This window comes from Lissotriton helveticus, chromosome 7, assembly GCF_964261635.1.
Source record: "Lissotriton helveticus chromosome 7, aLisHel1.1, whole genome shotgun sequence".
Lineage (NCBI taxonomy): Eukaryota > Metazoa > Chordata > Amphibia > Caudata > Salamandridae > Lissotriton > Lissotriton helveticus.
The window spans coordinates 1,040,935,505-1,040,954,258 of NC_136068.1; the positions used below are offsets into that span (position 1 = coordinate 1,040,935,505).

The 18,754-nt window shown below is 41.9% G+C and overlaps 1 protein-coding gene across 3 annotated transcripts in view; it reads right to left on the reverse strand.

Annotated features, from left to right (window-relative positions):
* The window catches only part of LOC144769658 (glucagon receptor-like), a 641,797-nt gene that overhangs the window by 290,046 nt on the left and 332,997 nt on the right, over positions 1–18,754 (reverse strand). The window contains exon 1 of one of the 3 annotated variants that reach the window (XM_078653832.1): positions 153–233. The exons of the other annotated variants lie outside the window; for them this stretch is intronic. The gene's annotated coding sequence lies outside the window, so the exon portion shown is untranslated. Of the gene's footprint in view, positions 1–152; positions 234–18,754 lie in introns of those variants that run through there. 3 annotated transcript variants of the gene reach the window in all.

Here is an 18,754-nt window from a genome sequence, read left to right on the forward strand (position 1 = left end):
CTGCAGAAAAACAAGAAAAAGAAGAATTTTGACTGTATTTTCGCAATTTAGGATCTTGTACCATTGATTGATCTATGTTTCTTTTTGTAAATTAAAATACTTAATTGTTTCTGACATAAACATTGCACTCCCAGCTCTTTTTTTCGTATTACCTTTCCTCATACCCTGCAGCAGCTGTGAATACACAGGAAACGGCATGATAAGGAAACCCCAGCATCATCGCTAACTGCACCGAGCTGACAGATCAAGAGATGAACCAGAAATGAACAGAGTAGGCTGCAGATTGCCTGTGGGCTCGAGACTCCATCAGCTATAAAAAAACACTTATCTGTGAAGTTATACTGCAATAACTAAACGCTTGCAATGATAGTAAACTGATGAATCGCGGCACTAAAGTATTATTGAATTGAATGGAACAAATACAGAAGTGAATGATAACTTGAAATGGAGGGTGCGCCAGAGAGAGAAAATGTTGAAAAACAGGTAGAGCAAGACTTTTGCGAGAACGAAGCAAATACTAGGCCTGAGCGGTAAATTCGGTTCCGCTCGCGGAATTTCGGAATTTGGGAAATTTCGCGTTCCGTGGAGAATGCGAAATTGCCCAAAATTCTGCGTTCTGCGAATTCGCAACATTTTTTACTTGTTCACGTTCTCAAAATTCGTGTTCGCAAGATATTTCCCCCTGAGCTCGCAAACAGCAATTGCGAACAGGAGAAAAGCATCGCGAACAAGCAATTACGCATGTTTGCGGTATTTCTGCGTGTTCGTGGAGATTTTTTACCGTTTCGCAGAGATTTGCGTTACGTGATTACGCAAATTCCGCCCACCCCAAGCAAATACATGGGGGTTAAAAAAATAAACAGAAAACATGATCAAGCATGAGACAGAGCAGTGGAAGAGACTGGTGAACAACTTGCAAACGAGCATTCTCAAAGCCAATAGGCCTCGCTTTTAGGAAATATTAGCTTTGCCATTCTTTTTTAGGGATGCTGTGTAGCATGACTAAGTCGGAAACAAACTAAAAAGGGTCTATGACGCAGCCTCCGTAGCTGTGTCATTTTGTAGATGCATGCACCAACAATGTACATGGCTGTAAAATGCACAGGAGCGTTAATTTATTTTCATTTACTGGTCCAACTTGAATTGGTAAATGTAAACAATTGTAGTGCCAAAGCTTTTTTTAATAAAGTGGGTTGGGGGAGCAACAAGGAGAACAGGGAGGAAAGCAGCACAAAGAGCTCATGTGGGTGGAAGGATGCGGTCTGAAGCAACATGGAGGGTGGCAGGAGGAGTACAGAACTCAGGTGAAAGAGAGCAACATGGAGCGCAGAGGAACAGAAGCACACAGGCGAGGGAGAAGCACATGGGCGAAATAGAGACGCAGGAGAAGAAGAGCACAAAGGCATACATAACACAGAGGATCATGGGCGAGAAGCACACAGTCAAGAGCAAAATACAACATGATGGAGGTGGAAGAAAAGTACACGAGGGAGACAGCTGGAAAACACATGCACTTTCATGGAGTGGTAAACCAGAAAAAAGTAGTGCTTGATAAGTAAGCAGTGCAAGGGAGCAAGTAATGAGGCCATTCTCCAGGGGAGGAACAAACACAAGAAGAGGAATGAAAGCTCACACAACCAGTGTTTGAAGCAGGGTTGACTGCATTTGCAGGTTCCTTTATTAAAAGCACGCCATGTAATGTGATGAACACTACACGTTCTTATTCCCACTGCACAGCAAATTAAATGTACAAAGCAATCAAATACGAAATTTATGCAAATATGAATGTGCCCAGCGAGCATTTGCCCTACTCTTCACAGCAACATTCTACCATAGAGTTCCTTCTCAATGTTCACATATTGATTTTCATAAATAAGCCCAACAGCTTGATAGATTGCTATAGATGAAATGTCAATGTTTCTTAATCTTTGATATTACTCAGCTTTACTAGATACCTAGATCCATAGTTTGAGGTGAGGACAAGTTATTCGAGAGTAAACAAACACAAATGTAGTCCACAGCTTTCCATTAAAACAGCAATCAAGTAAAGAGTTGGAAAATAGTTGTTAAAAATAAATAGCTTCTTCAGGAATTGGGAGCCAAGTTGCGTGAAAGGATGATGGTGCTTAGAATAGAGCGGTTGGGGTGGTAGTGGTGAGGATATTGGTGGTGGTGAGGGTGGTGGAGGTGAGGGTGGTGGAGGTGAGGGTGGTGGCGGTGAGGTGATGGTGAGGAGGCTTAGGATGGTGGTGAAGATGGTGGTGAGGATTGTGGTAGGGTGATGGTCATGGTTACAATGATGGTGGCGGTCTTAGGGTGATAGTGGCAGGGTAATGGTGGCGGTGGTAGGTTGGTGAGGGTGATTAAGTTGGTGGGGGTTAGAGTGGTGGTGGCTAGAGTAGGGGGTTGTTAGGATAGGATGGTGGTAGTGGGTAGGATGGCGGCAGCTATGTTAGGGTGGCAGTGGTTGTGATTAGGATGGTGGTTAGGAGGATGGATGGGGTGATGGTTGGGGGTGGTAGTGGCAGGATGGTGTCCTAGGGGCAGGGACGGACTGGCTACCGGGCAGTTGTGTGCTGCCGAGCTGGGGGCTAATTTCTCTGTGCTGTGGGCTTATTTCGTTGACGGGGACCTGCGTGCGCTTTGAAATAAAAAAAAACGAATTTCGTTTTGCACACACAGGTCCCCATCAACAAAATCATCCCCCTGCTCGGCAGCACACACAACTGCCCAGTAGCCAGTCCGGCCCTGCCTAGGGGTATGGTGGTAGTTGGGTGGGGTAGAAGGTGGAGGGGTGGTGGTGGCAAGGTGGTGGTAGGCTGGGTAGGGTGGAGTGGTTAGGGTGTTGGTGATGGTTAGGGTGGTGGTTAGAGTAGGGGTAGAGTGGGGTGGTGTTGAAGGCCATGGTGGTTAGGCTGGTGGTTATTGTGGAGATGTTGGTTAAGGCGAGGTGGTTAGAGTGAAAGTGGTGGAGGTAGTTAGGGTGGTAGTTCTTAGGGTGGTTGGGTTACGAACTGGTGGTAGTTAGGGTGTGTGTGGTTAGGGTAGTGGCAGCGTGGTGATAGGGTGGTATAGTGGTATTAGGGTATTGGTTAGGGTTCTGGCTTTGGTGGGTGTTAGGGTGTGATGGTAGTTAAGGTGATGGCAGTGTGGTGGTAGAGTAGTGGTGGTGGTAGGGTGGTGTTAATTTGGTGAGTGGTGGTAAGGGGATTGTGGTAATAGTGGTGGGAGGTAGGTGATGATGATTAGGGTGATGGCTGTGGTTAGGTTGCTGGTGGTTAGTGTGGTGGTGGTGGGTAGAGTGGTAGTTAAGAATTGTTATGCAATGGTATATGTCAAACATAACTTTACGGTGAAACAGAAAATTATGCCCAGTGCCAAGTGCAGAGCAAACAAAAAGTCATCATACCTGTGTGGTTTTAATACAAAAAAATAGGAAATGTTTTGATGTAACTAGAGAATAGACTAATGAAAGTATTAAATGTTCATTTAAGGGAATGTGTTAATTGCATACAGTAATAGCGGAAGCAACCATAATGGTTTTGCAACATTTGTTATACATAGTTCTAGACTAATGCTACAAATAAATCATGTTGGTAAAATACATTTTTACAGATAAAAGGTCAGCAAAGAAACAAATTAGTCAACACTGATCATTTTTCAAGGCGGAAAAAAAAGATAGAAAAAATACTATGAACATGCTGTAATTAAAAATAAAAAACGGATTTTGTTTCGGTTTTCTCTTTCAGCCTCCATAAAGTGATATGTTGAGCTCAGAAACAAGTGTTTGATGATGCTATTCTGTATTGACACTTTATGAAAATTGATGTTAACAACATAGTTTGCCTATAGCATAAGATCTATAAATAACAGATGCCGTTGAAGAATTGTGGTTGTTTTCTATGATTATTGTATGTAATTAATTCATTTATTTACATGAACTTTAAACTATCTTATGGATCTATTCCTTAATTACCTCAAACAATGTTATGGGTCACTCAGTATCAGTGTCAGTCACGAGTGCTTTAATTAATTTCTAAAAATTGCAAAAAACCCAGTTGATGGACAGAATGTAGAACAATGTCATACATTCACCCCAGTACAAGGATCTGGGCCTAAATCCATCGCTTTTTTGCACTCCACACCACCCTGGGTTAGACACTGGCTATATGCAAATCAGCTCTAACCCTGTGCCTCATGGGAACAGTCCAGTCTTTTGAATTAAATACTTTTGTCCATTTCTCTCTACTGAAACAGCTCCTAGGGGTCCTCCAGTTTCTTTACTTGTATATGACACTAGAGTCTCTACATTCTCCTTATTCTTCTTGATTCCTGACACATGTAAACACTACACTTCATCTACCTCTACCTTTCTCTGAATAGTTGGAAAAGTTCCCAAATTATTAGCATCCTACCATTCAGATCACTCCTATGTTTCATGGTTTCTCAACCGATACTACCAAATTGTCGATTTGCCCCAGCAAGGAGTGCTAGGTCCTCTCCTGTTCTTTCTATACATTACCGTATGTGGTGCCTTCATAGCCATAGGAAAAAGAGAAAAAGAGAGAGAGCAAGAGAGACACAAAAGATTAAGGGATGGAAAGGGTAAAAAATATACAAACACAAAGCACCTGAGACAGAAGCACTGATGAAAATCGTGCAGAGGAAGAGAAGACTAGAAGAGAGAAGAGAGAGACTGCTGAAAAACATATAAACTTATGGCATAAAAAGCACAAGAGGGAGAGACTGGTCATACAATAGAAAAGGATAAGATAAATAAGAGAGACTAGTGAGTGATGCAAACATAAAGTGTACAAGAGAGAGAAAGAATGGGGCAAACCCTATGGAAATGAGGAAAGACAGAATCACCAGTGAAAGCATGCAAAACTGAACATAAAGGGCATGCAAGAAAAATATAGAGACAGAGGGGATGAACAAAGAGATACAGGAGTGGAAAAGTATAAACAGAGAGTTTATAGGAAGTTGTGTTTTCCGGGCACATTGCACTTGGTTTTGAGCAATTGGGGAGGCTGGGTATTGGGTTTTATACATAAATTGTGTATAGGGGGCGACATTTTTTAAATCATGTTTTAACTTATTACTGTTTTTATGTACTTGTAACCTTTGTAACTTTTATGGTTCTCCGATGTGAAACAGATGACAGTTTATGTGATTGATTGATTGATATAAACAGAGAAAACTCACAAGTGTGATACTAATGCAAACTTGAAGAAAAGAGATCACAAAATTAGACTAAGGGAAATTTGTGTAAATTTCATGGACACCTGGAAGAGATGGACCTACGAAATATATGCAAATCAGATGAAAATAAGAGAGAGAGGGGTTGTATGACAATTTGCAAATAGAGAGATATGAAAGAGAAGCTACTGGAAATACAAGCAGAAGCCACACAAAAGAGAGGTACTGGTGAGCTTTTAATGTTCAAAGCAGGTATATCTTAGCTAGTAAAAAGAGTCACTTTTAAATTAAGCACCCATGACGCACTTGAGTTACAGCTTGTTCTATATAAAGAGTAACCCACCTTCACCTAAAGCTTCTAAAAACGTGGCCAGACTGGACAGATTTTACATATCATAAATCACAGGAAAAACTCCACTTCACATTAATTAAGGACCCTAATGAATGAGCTTAGTTTGTCCATCAACAATAACCGAATTTGAATTCATATTTGAAAAAGGTCTTAGAAATATAGCCTTTATTTAACATGGCCTGAATGTCATAATGGATTGAACAAGGGTATGTAATCTAAAACACAAGTTAATCAAAGTTATACATCTTCAAGAAAGATTGGAGAACGTTACTGCTTTAGTCAAGACAGTAAATGTTGGAGATTAAACTATGACAAGTTTACCTCGCATGCTTACAAGTTGTAGCATAGTAGACTGGTGAATTGAGGCTTCACATAAATTCTCCCCAGTTTTTGGTCACGAAATTAAGCAACACTCTTAAATGATTATTTTATCTCAGCATTATCTCTCAAAACAGTTTGAACTAAAATATATGTTGGCAGCTAATAGGTTTTTTTTCTCAAAAACTGGAAATCAGACCTAAGACTAAGAATGGAATGTTTGACTGAAAATGTCCAATATAGCAACGATGGAACACATGCCTTTCTGTCTATGAGATGATGAGGATAGCTTCTTATTAATGAAGTTAGTAATTAGAACAGTTTGACTGAAATTTTCTGTAGTGCATAATATATTTCTGATTTGTCTGTTTCGCACATTCCTTCCTATATGTTTCTTTTCTTTTCTTTTTACTTCATTCGTATTGTATTTGTATGTGTGAATTTACTGATTTGACACAATCCACTGAGACTGTCTGCTGCAAAGATTGTTTTTGAAATGGCTTTAGAATGTCATGAGTACACTATGCAAGAATTGTGTGAAAGGATTGACACATATTTTGCTTATATTTGTACAATGAATGCATACAACGATAAAAGTGCAAAACATTCCAATCTAAACAAGGCCATAGAACCTGTTGTGATGTTCCTCTGACAATATACTAACTTCAACCAGACAAGACATGCTTTCCAAAAAGTATAAGTGCGGAACATTAACAATGAAAACAGTTCACAATTGCTCAATGCTTTATGTGAAGTGCTCACACGAACCCAGTAGCCATGTAACAGAGAACACTACAAGCTCTTGTTTTCTAATAAAGAGCTTTTAAATTTAGAAGGAGCGTTCAATTATCAAACGCAGTGTGCGGCATTTATGCAAACAAATACTCAAAGACATGTCATCTGCATTTCAGCTCTAATGTTCTGTTACACAACAGCCTTCATCAGGACAATATAAATTCAACATGTTGCCAAACTATAATTTAAAGATTGCATTCCAAGAACAGGTGTCTTGGTGAATACAGCATCAGCTATCTTGCTTCTGTCATTAGCATGTAGTTCAGTAGTCTTCACGCCCTCTCAAAAACATCTCAAAAAGGAATTCCTGCTGTGATCTGATCGCCCAGTCATTCTGTTTATTACATAGTCCTACCTCAGAGACCCTGGATGATCTTCGACATTTTCTAAGAATTCTCAGTATTATTACTCTAGCGGACATCTAAATATGCGTTGTCGCTACAACTTTACTGCAAATGTGTTTGATGCATTGATTGCCCCTCCTGTGAACACAGCTATTGAGCAGTGATACTGCTGTACCCCTTTATTTCAATTCAGAATGTGACCCCTTAATCCAAAGCACCCCTTCTTCAATGTCCTTTCCTTGCCCTTAATGGTGGCCTCCTAGAGAAAAGACAAATGCGAACATCAGGAGTGTCTTAACCTCTGCCTGCGATTCATTAACAACAAGCCTCTCACAACGTAGACCTACATACACGTGAATAGCTGACAAAGAAGACTCTTGTGTTGGTCACCAGGAGAAATGTGGTGCTGCCAGACAAGAACTGTGCAAGCTACTTTATTGTACAGTTGATAAAACAAAAGACAAAGTGGGGGTTGAAACTAGTAGATGAATCCCAGACTTGGTAAAACAAGGAAAGGGACAATGTTTATGGAGGAAGGAATTGTCCCTTAAAAGACCGATTTATATTTTGTATGTTTAAAAAAAAAAGATTTGCGTTTGCCAAGATCTGACCTACTGGCTTTCCCAATGTTTCCTCTTTATTGAATCCTTCATTTAATAGGAGATGGTAATATCTCACATGTATTTCGTTCTCTGGACTATTTCAGGCTGCAAAAGTTACACATATGCCTAATGTTTTTTTAGGTTGCCTTAAACCAGTAGTCAAACTTTGCAGCCAATGATACATGAGGGCACCTTAGTGCATGTTATACAAGCACCCAACGTGATACGACAAATAGGAGCAGAACAACTGGTCTTATGACCCAAGAATTGGAGGTAGTCCCATACTTGTGCTGTAAATCATTTATATGAGAAGAATTCTAATTTGGTTTGTTGTGAGTGACAGGACAACTCTTCCAACAATGGCGGTTACACCTGCTTTTGGTGTGTGACCAGCAACTAACAGTATTTTTAGCATTCTTTATGGGTCATTAGAAAACATGACTACTACAGTTTACCATCAGATCTAAAATTGGATAGGGAACCCGCAAAAATGCAGGTGAAAAATCAAGATCCTACTATGTCTCAGGGATTAATTGAAGAGATATGATTATCAAATCCATGATGATCTCTGAACCCACAGGAAATTGCCTTTTCCAATTTTTCCCCTAGACTTCAAATCGCTCCGGGACTAAACTATGGGGATTTTTCGGCTGGCAAATATGTCAAAATCTAAATTGGAAATTAAAGAATTCTGGACGGAGATGCAACCAAGCAAAGCCAGAGGAGGTTTTCTTGCAAATACTATGATATGGTATTATTAGTAATCAAGAAAAACTTAAATACAAGGACGAGGGGGCCGTGATATGCGCCATCAAAAATAAGTCAACAAATACAATCACTGATAAGGTTATAAATGTGCTGATCAAAGAGATACTGACCAATGCCAGCTGTGATTTGTCTTCAGGGACACACTATAGTGTATGGACATAACAATACTAAGTTAGCTCATTACAGAAAACAACAGTAGGCAAAGCAGGTAAAGTTCTGCCTATAGACTACAAGAAGAGAACAAGCATTTCCAGCCAGGATGTAGAAATACAAGCAGCAGATGAAGTCAGCTTTAATAACGCATTAAATCATTACCATTGAAACCAATATGTGAGTCAAAATAGTTCAATAGCGAATGTTTTCTAAGTTACACTCAAATAATTCAAGCAAGGAAGGCGTACTGATATTACAGTCTGACATATTTTAGGGGGAATCTGCTGGGAATTACATTGAATGTCTATGCTCTAGACAAATGAGTCAGATTTTGCAGGGGTTAACATTTTGATAACGGACAACGGAGAGACAGCCGCTCTCATCCTCCTGGACCTCTCGGCAGCCTTCGACACCGTCTGCCACCGGACCCTAATAACCCGCCTCTACAACACTGGGATCCAAGGAAAGGCCCTGGACTGGATCACATCGTTCCTCTCCGACAGAACCCAGAGCGTCTGCCTCCCTCCCTTCCGCTCCAAGGCCACCAAATCATCTGCGGGGTACCCCAGGGCTCCTCACTCAGCCCAACTATCTTCAATATCTACATGAGCCCCCTCGCCACCATCGCCCGCAAACACAACATCAACATCATCTCCTACGCCGACGACACCCAACTTATACTCTCTCTCACCAAAGACTCTCTCACCGCCAAAGCCAACTTCCAGGACCGAATGAAAGAGGTCGCAGAATGGATGAGGCACAGCCGTCTGAAGCTCAACTTGGACAAGACGGAGGTTCACATCCTCAGACAATCCCCTTCCGCCTGGGACGACTCCTGGTGGCCCACAACGCTGGGCACCGCACCGACACCCACTGACCACGCACGCAACCTGGGATTCATCCTTGACTCCTCTCTCACGATGACCAAGCAAGTCAACGCACTCTCGTCCTCGTGTTTCAACACCCTGCGCATGCTCCGAAAGATCTTCCGGTGGATCCCCACTGAAACCAGAAAGACGGTCACCCAGGCCCTCGTCACCAGCCGACTGGACTACGGGAACGCCCTATACGCAGGAAACACAGCCAAACTTCAGAAACGCCTTCAGCGCATACAGAACGCCTCCGCACGACTCATCCTCGATACCCCCCGCCACAGCCACATATCCGCCCACCTGAGAAACCTGCACTGGCTCCCCGTCAGCAAGAGGATCACGTTCAGGCTGCTCACCCACGCACACAAAGCGCTCCACAACATGGGCCCTGAATACCTCAACAACCGCATCTCGTTCCACACTCCCACCCACCAGCTCCGCTTCGGAAAACCACCACCGGAGGAAGGTCGTTCTCCTACCTGGCAGAGAAGACATGGAACTCCCTGCCCGCCCACCTACGACTGACCCAGGACCATCTCACCTTCAGGAAACACCTCAAGACCTGGTTATTCGAGCAGTAGCGGCACCCCCCCCCTTTCCTCAGCACCTTGAGAACCTCACGGGTGAGTAGCGCGCTCTACAAATGTACTGATTGATTGATAAACGTTCAAAAAAATACTTTCACAGCACTGTTTTGCTTCAATTACCCTTACTGATTATTGTCTTATTTTAAAAAGCTAAAGAAGGTTAAAAGTGTGGTGATGTCGAGACTATTTTTGTTTAACAACCTGGGTAACTAAAACACAACAAAGTATGGTACCAAACTAAAAAAAAAAACAGCTAGTGAATTAGTAAACACTGATCCCATGATTGCTGAACTGAGACTATTTTGTGTTCAAAAAGTCACAATTAGGAGTATATGTTTGACCTAGGTCTTCAGCTTTCTTCATTGGGAATTTGTCTGGAACCTTAATGAAGGTGTTTCGTTTAAGGATGGGTGGTATCAGTATTCGTCAAGTACTGTGTAAGGATGCCCAGGCTAAAAGAAAACAAATAATTCAATCATAGCATGGGATGTGGAGGAGTGCGGTGCAGGCAGGGATACTCTTTGGGATGACCTGGCAGCCATTCGGTCTGGTGAAAAGTAAGTGTAGCAACAATAATAGCACAGGCCATGGTACATGATGATGTCTCACACTCAATCCCACAGACACATGAGTGGATCATTATCTATACTCTTACCTGCTGACTACTGATGAATAGACCTCACCTCAATTTTCAGTTTGGTCTAACTCAGTTTTCTTTAATTACTAGTACAATAGTGCCAAGTTCAATATTTTGCCTCTTATAATGTATTGGTTCTGGTGTTTAGCATGGTTTTTGTTCATAAAAAAAGCAATGCAAAGCTTATAAATAGGGAAGAATGTCCCAGTGCAATTATATCCTTTCTGTTACCAATCAAATATTGCTGTTGCCCTTTTGCAACAACCTATATTTATTCATCTTCAACTCAGGTGTATTACAGTGATTTTGTGTCTATAATCAAGAAAACTATAATGTCTGAGAGGGATTGACGATCGAGGAGATGTTTTTTGTACCTCCACTTTTGATGCAACACTTATCAAGCTAGGGTAAACAATGCAATAAACATTTGTGAACAACTTTAAAAACAGTAAAATTCCAGTCTATACTCTGGTTTTGGATATTGCTAAAATATATCTTGCATGTATTGAATGAAGTGGGAAAATGGGAAGAGGGGAGTCAATACCTTAAATCGGGGGGAAGTTGCCCTTGATTTTTCATTTCACTTTTCCTGCAAAGGTCATCACGCACTATCTTCAATGTGTGGTGAGCAAAATAGAAACAGGTGGTATTTCTTTACTGTCTGACCACTATGACCTATTAGGGGAAGGTTTACTAAATTCTACCTACAAAAGATCTGCTTTGGAAGATTTTTGGAGGCCACCATTCACTCCTATACAATGTGAACCATTGCTGAACATATCCAAACCCCAACTCCATGAGACACTGCATAACATAATATTACACAACATAACAAACTTTCAGAAACTTTTTTGAGCATCAACATTCAAGTTAGGTGTGCAAAAAATCTCACTGGCGCTGATGATCGATCCCACAATGAGAAAAATTGTAGTAACATGAATTACATTAAAAAAGGTGCCTATTATTTAGCGCCACAGTAGATGGTTTGAGGTATGACTAAATCATCCTCACTGTAAAAGAGACTGAAATGTAGTTCGTCATCAATATACCATGGATGAATATTTTTTAACTCATGTATTTTTTTATTAAGGGGTGCATTTTACATCCAATAATGTGTTGCATTTAAATCACAGTCCTAAAGAATCAATAACTAATTTTAAACCAATCAGTGAATAATTTCCATATACTTAATACCATGGCCACAGCTACAAAATCTAGTTATAACCAGAACATAAAATTAATCCATTTAAAATGTACATTTTCCAGTGTAGTTACATTAATTTGCCCCTAAAAGTGCATGCACCAACTATCAAATTCTAAGTGCAAATTTACACTAATAAGATCCATGCGCGCTGAGTATTAAGTGCAAATATATGTCGGTAAATGCAATAGTTAAAGTGACATGTTTCTTCTTCTCCATTTTTGTTCAATGCTTCTAAAACAATGTGATTTCGCCTCACCAATTAAAGTTGCATACCTCCATTCCAAACTCCGGTTGTGATTACTTTTGATTGACTCATAAACTAAATCTTTAGCTATATGAATGGAAGCAGAACCAGTCAATGTCAGAAGGAACTACTTTTGCCGCAAGGACACGACAACTCCGCTCCCTCTGGGCCCATTGTTTACTTTATATTGAATAGGGTTTCTGTCCTTGATTTATTATAAAATTAGATATTTTAACAAACCCGAAGTTCCCCCATGAAGGATTTTCCACTCTGATAATCTGTGTTCTAGCACCACCAAATCTTACAATCTAGATTCTATATTGATACGGGGGATGGAAACATTTCTTGATCTTTCGTAAAAAAAAAAAGACAATGGAGAATTTTATATCTTCTGAAGTTTGGCATGATTAACAACTTATCCATTCCCATTTACTCAAACTTTACATTCCAAAGGTTATTGTCAAAGCAACTGTGGGCAAAAAATAGTTTTTTTTACGATCCAGAAGTATAGGATGCAAAGCTGCAAAATAGTACTACTTTATACTGGGTAAAGCTAGTCCTCCTTCCACTTTTGAGGAGTGTAACGTTTCTTATGATACTCTTGAAGCCCCATTACCTCAACTGAGCTGAGAACATATCGTCTCAATTTATCTAAAGAATTTGTTGTGCAATGTAAATGTCCAGTATTTGTAAAGCGCGAACAATTACCCGAAGGTGTCAAGGCGCTATACAGGGGGCTGCAGTAAAAAGACAAACTAAACAATGGCAGCACCATCGTTTTGATCTCCACATGTCATCTGAGAACAGCTAGAGATATGGCTGACCATCGAATCAACAATGATTTTACATTTTGCAAAATGGTTACATAATTTAGACCATTCAATCCTGCCACATCGGTTGAAATGTATGTCTCTAGATAACACCTGGGCTTATTACTATATACCTGCATATTGTCTCTTTTAGAATGTTAAGGGAGGAACTACATATACATTTTTCAGTATTTGACTGATTAGTTTCATAGACTCTCCAACTCTTGAAAAGTATTACACATTTTCAGAACTCTGGGTACAGTTTCTGGATTGGCATTTAAGAACAGAGAAACGTTGTCAGCACATTATTTTAACATTGCCATGTGTTCTATGGGCAATACAGTTCAATAACAAAAGGGAAAATAGAGCTGACGACAGAGGACACCTTCGTCTAGTTCACCCTTCAACTTTTAATGACCCACTTGTTGCTGAATTGATTATCAACATTGCTTGTGCTCACAATTACAAGCTGGGAAGGAAACTCGAAAGCCTTTAGTATAATAAATAAATGTTCCCAGTTCACAAGGTTAAAAGTCTTCTCTGTGTCCAACATCTTCATCAGTGGTGGGATTTTTATGAGAAGATATGAGTAGCTTCTATTAAAAACGTGGTATTTGTTTTTAACTGTCTGTATGCCACTAATTCATCTTGATCTCTGAGAATAAGCAACCATGAAATTTGATTTTTCCGACTGCCAGCAGTTTTGCCACTATCAGCATTTAAGTTATTGCTACAGGGCCATCAGAGTTTGGACCTTTTGGATACTTCCCAGAATTTTAAGATTCCTGACTAAGCCCATGTTCTATGCTGCTGGTACTCTACTCACTTCTAGGATGCTAATTGAAAGCTGGGCAATGTGTTGTGTAAATAACAGCCTATTGGTTCTATACATTTCAGGTGGGAGACGTGAGAATTTGGCCTGGTATATGATGTCCACTATTCTAGTGGGCACCTTGCACCAGTCCAAACGACCCTTATTGATGGTAGATTATAAAGTCAACCTTATAGAAAGCTATCCTAGTGGTAGCTGTGGAGAGCAGTCTTCAGGCTGAAACTTTGAGGCGAGTTAAGCTAGTTGTTTTACCAATTATAATCTCTTGAATGATCAGATGAAAGCACACTACACAAGGTATATATCAAATATATATATGTATGTATTCTAAACACAACCCCTCTGGACTCTTTATGAGATCATAGGTAAAAGTACAATACAAGGAACATAATTAGCATACAATAAGTTGCACAGTATACGTTATGCCTTAGGGGCCTCACAAACCATATACTAAAATAGTGGTATAAGGACCATATCTGAGTCAGAAAGCAGGCCTAGGGCCTGTGGAATCGCTGGGGCTACCTAAAACCACCAAAGGTTAGGATGTAGGAGGCCCACAGGAGTCGCGTGCAGTGTCTAAACACAGCCGCGGGTTACCATTGACTTTCTATGGGAAACAAACAAGTTACCATTTTAAAGATTAAGGGCACTTCTAGGTGAACTACGATGGAACCCTTTTAGACTAGGACACTTCGAGAGTCAAGACCCACGGGAGCACCGGAGTACTCGTGTTAACTCACCCAGGGAAGCCGGGTGCATAGGTGTCTTTCGGTGTTGGGTTTCGTCGTCAATGAGCTGCGAAGAAGTGCTGCAGGCGGACAGAGGAAAAGTGTCCGGATGGATCCAAGGGTGGATCAGAGATGTGAAGAACCCGAAAGCAGAAGAGACAGAGTCTGGGTTACTAGCCAGTGACCAGGATGGCGATAGGAGAATGCCAGCCGATGTTGGGTGATTTCAGGTGAAAAGGTAAAGCTTGTCTCTTCAGCCACGAGGACCAGGAGGCATCGACAACAACCAGGTGCTGTATTCTAGCTGTCCCACAAAGGATATAGTTGACTGTGGTGTCAGAATCCAGATTGGACCCAACAAGTCTTGGCAAGCGCACTCCCCGCAGGATGTCGAGATGGGCTTCGGTGCAGACCATTCAGGTCTGAGGAACTCCTCCTTTGGAGAGGTGTGGGAGCAAGTCTGAAGCAACCAGGAAAGCTCAAGAAATCAAAGATCGCCTTTCGTGGGGGCTCGCTAGCCAACGGACTAGGAACCGCAAAGGGACCTCAAGCGGAAATGCACAAAGCGGGCCCACGGGACACTTGTGGAGTGTAGGCCTCTGAGCTTCAGTGCAAAAGGTGCTTGGGGCAGGGGCTTCAAATATCCCAATGCACAACTTTGGGAAACCTTGGGAAGTAGGTGCCGTAGCAATAATGCAGGATGTCCAGGAGTTCCGGTCCCACGTCTCTCGTGTCCGCTACAGGTCTCAGCTTTGCTGGGAGCACAGGTCAGAATCAGAGATGTCTGGAAGTCTATGTTTTGTGTCACAGATTCTTTGGGATCCGGCGGGAGACTCAAAAATGCAGACTGGCAAAGATGCTGTTGGTTCCTGTTTGGACAGGGTGGTCACTCCTTGACCACAAGGGAGATTTCTTTCATCTTTCAGTCGAAATGGAATGTCGAATGTCCAGGAATTATGTATCAGAGTTTCGTCCAGGGTAATCTAAAGGCCTAGGGACTGAGGTTCTATACTTATAGCAAGTTTAGAGGTTGGACTAACTCTAAGGTCCCTTCTATGGGTTGACCTGAAGAGTGGGTGGTTACACCCCTTCCCCTTTGTCCAGTTCCGCACCAGAGCTGGGGCTGAGCACCCCAGGAACCGGTTTGAACTGGGAAAATGCATGGAGCACTTTGTGTGCCCCAGGCAGTGTCTGAAAAGCATTCACTGAATGCAATCCACCCTGCCCCAATACACTAAAGCCTGTCTGGGGAGGTGCTGGCACCTCCCTGGACAGGAAACCTATTGTCCAGGCCTTCCCTGCTGGAGTTTCGTCCAGCAGCAGGAGGGCAGACTCGTGTCTGTGGCAGCAGCATCCATTTTGTGATGCTGGGGCTCTGTTTAACTTTAACCGGGTTTACCAGTAACTACATGTCTTCTCCCTCTAGAAGGGTGGAATGTTACCCCCGCCGCCAGAACTGGTGGGGGCGGGGGTAGTATTCCAAAGTGTTTGACACCTTACACGACATGTTTTGATAAAGCCAAAACAAAGTTAGCATTAACTGTGAGGACCATAATGCACTTAAAGAGTATATGGTAGGGAAGAGGTGTGGCGCTGCGGCTAGGGCGACTGACTCCGGAATCTGGGGATCACGGTTCAATCACCGGCAGCAGATTAGCCGAGCACCATGTGACTCTGGGCAATAGCTTGCTTAATCTTCCCGACGGCACCCAGCGCCTAGAGACCCTTACGGGTGATTGTGCGCTTTACAAATGTGGATTATTTTATACATGGTATGGCTATATCATAGAACAGCTATATGGAGATGGTTCCGAAAGCTGCAGAGGGGCTTGGCTCATGCTAGGGCACCATCTCAAACAAAACCAAGCACTCTGCCTCCAGGATTGTCAAGGCCTGCCATAGGAGTGACGTATAGGTTAATATGTGCCTATAAATATATATAGATATACATATACTATATCTAAGTAAGGGGTGATAACACCACCTTAGCCAGGCTGTAAGTACAGACCTGTGGTGTCAGTTTGGAAGGCTAACCAGGGGTGGCACAATACATGCTGCAGCCCCTGGTAGGCCTAGGGTGCACCTATGCCCTGGGTACCTATGGTACCATATACAGGGGCTCACAAGGGTGACCCAGTAACCAAGCTGGTATGTACCTAAAGTACATGGAGTCCATTTTATAGAGAAAGCAGATAAACTGGGGCCCTGAATAGCAGGGTCCCAGTCCAACTAAGTTGAAAACCAGCAAAACACCATGCAAAAAGTGGGGGTATTCATATAGTCAGATTTCCACCTTCCTACAAGACTATCACTCCCCCGTACTTATCATTGGGTGTGCTTCATTTACCTCAGAGACGTCCTCTATGGAAAATGGGTTCAGTAGCTGGTTGGTAATGTCTTGCAAAAGCTTGGGGATTATTAGTGATTTTAAAAATAAACAAATTGATTTCAATCTACCTTTTGATGGTTAGTGTATAGCTTTTAGTAATGAGCCAAAAAGATGTAAGCAATCTATTCAGAATCATTGACCCGGCAGTTGTTCTGGGGATTACATAAAACCAATATGTCATTCCTTATAAACTTTTTCCCTTGCAACCAAAGCTAAACACTTTTCAGAGTACTCATGTTTCTTGGAGCAATTCTGAAAATAGAAATTCAATTGAATAATGTAGGAAATCTGTCTTTTCTACGGAGTCAGTCCAGATTTCTCACCTTTTACTGTACTCTATATTTTTGCTGGCTTAGAATTCTCAGCAATTTACCCCTACTAACCAGTAGTAAACTGCCTGTAATCCCTCCTTAACCATGGTTAATTTGGCTTATTCTAAACTGGTATATTTAACTTGCCTGACGGTCCCTAGCATATGGTGTAAAAAGTACAACCAAAGCCTGGAAGTTAAATGCCAGTTGTGGACCACAGCACATATTGTGCCATCCCCTATAGTGGCAGTGCCAATGGCTTCAGGCCCATTATATGTAGCCTGATTGTTGCAGTGTAAATATCCACTGTGACCTGTCAAAATAAAACCTTTTGAAATATACAAGCCTCCCTTTTAAACATTAGCAAGTCAGCTCTATGTAAGCTTTACAGCTCACAAGGTAGGGTGCATGGGATTTGAAAGTGGGACATGTGAAAGCTATTGGTACCATGTTCCAAAGTGACAATCCCCTAAAAGTGGTTGTCACTGTGGCAGGCCTAGGTGTCACATGTAGAAAACAAAAGTATAGATTAAAATACTAATACTCTACCTTGGGGACAGAACCAGCTAGAAAAATTATGAAATCACTATTTTTAATGGTTATTAAAAATATAATTCAATGGTGAAGATGGATTTTTAATAAAGAAAAAGTAACTTTTAGAAAGTTGCTCTTCACCAGCCTGAACTTTAAGAAGGCTAATTAGCATAAGACTCCGCCAGCGCTGCCTATGTTCAGCCTTTAATAGGTATGAAAAAGGTGAGAAAGGTCTCAAAGGTGCAAACAATAGGCTGACCTGAATGGGCAGAGATGACGTAACTGAACTCTACGAAATACGCAAGTTGTGGGGCTCTGTGCATCCTTTTTGACACTTCAGTGTCCAATCCTGCTTGACAGGCCTGTTGAGCCACATGTAATGCTTGGGGTACACTTAAAAGAGAGAGAACAGGAAGTGAAGACAATTCTTGTGTATCCACTGCCTGGTCTTTGGAATCCCTGCTTTTCTCTCATCAGATTTGGGTTTGTTTAGGGCACAGTGTCTGCTTCAAACTGGATTTTAGTATTAGATGTGGGAGAACACTAGAATTACCATAGTACTCTCCTCCCAAACAGACCCTGCCCTCAAGGCCCAAGTTGAGTATGGTCCAAGACTTTCACTACTTTGTATTTGACCTGACACATTGCATTTTGAGACTATTTGCAGTAAGGTAAAAAGGAACTACTGCAAAAGCAGATAGGGCAGTGCCTGTGAACTTCTACCCCACTGGTTAGAGAGGGGCCAAGAGTCACCCCCGCAGCCACAATCTTGAGCCAGGCATAAAGGTAGCATCTCCAGGCACCCACTCCAGAACACTTTCTGGACCTGCGGAAATTAATAAGAGGACTGGACCGACTGCAATGACCTGATAGGAGCCCTGAAGGACTGGGTCTGCTCCATCTGGTGCCCACACCAAGGAAGTGCACTCCAAAGGTTAGTTTCCTGACATCCCATGTGGTTATGGTGAAACAACAAGCTGTAAGTGACCTTTTCTCGGATGTACCCAGCTGACCAGTGGCACATGGACCTTAACTGGACCATGCAGCTGGCTCCTGTCTGACACCCTTTGAGTCTC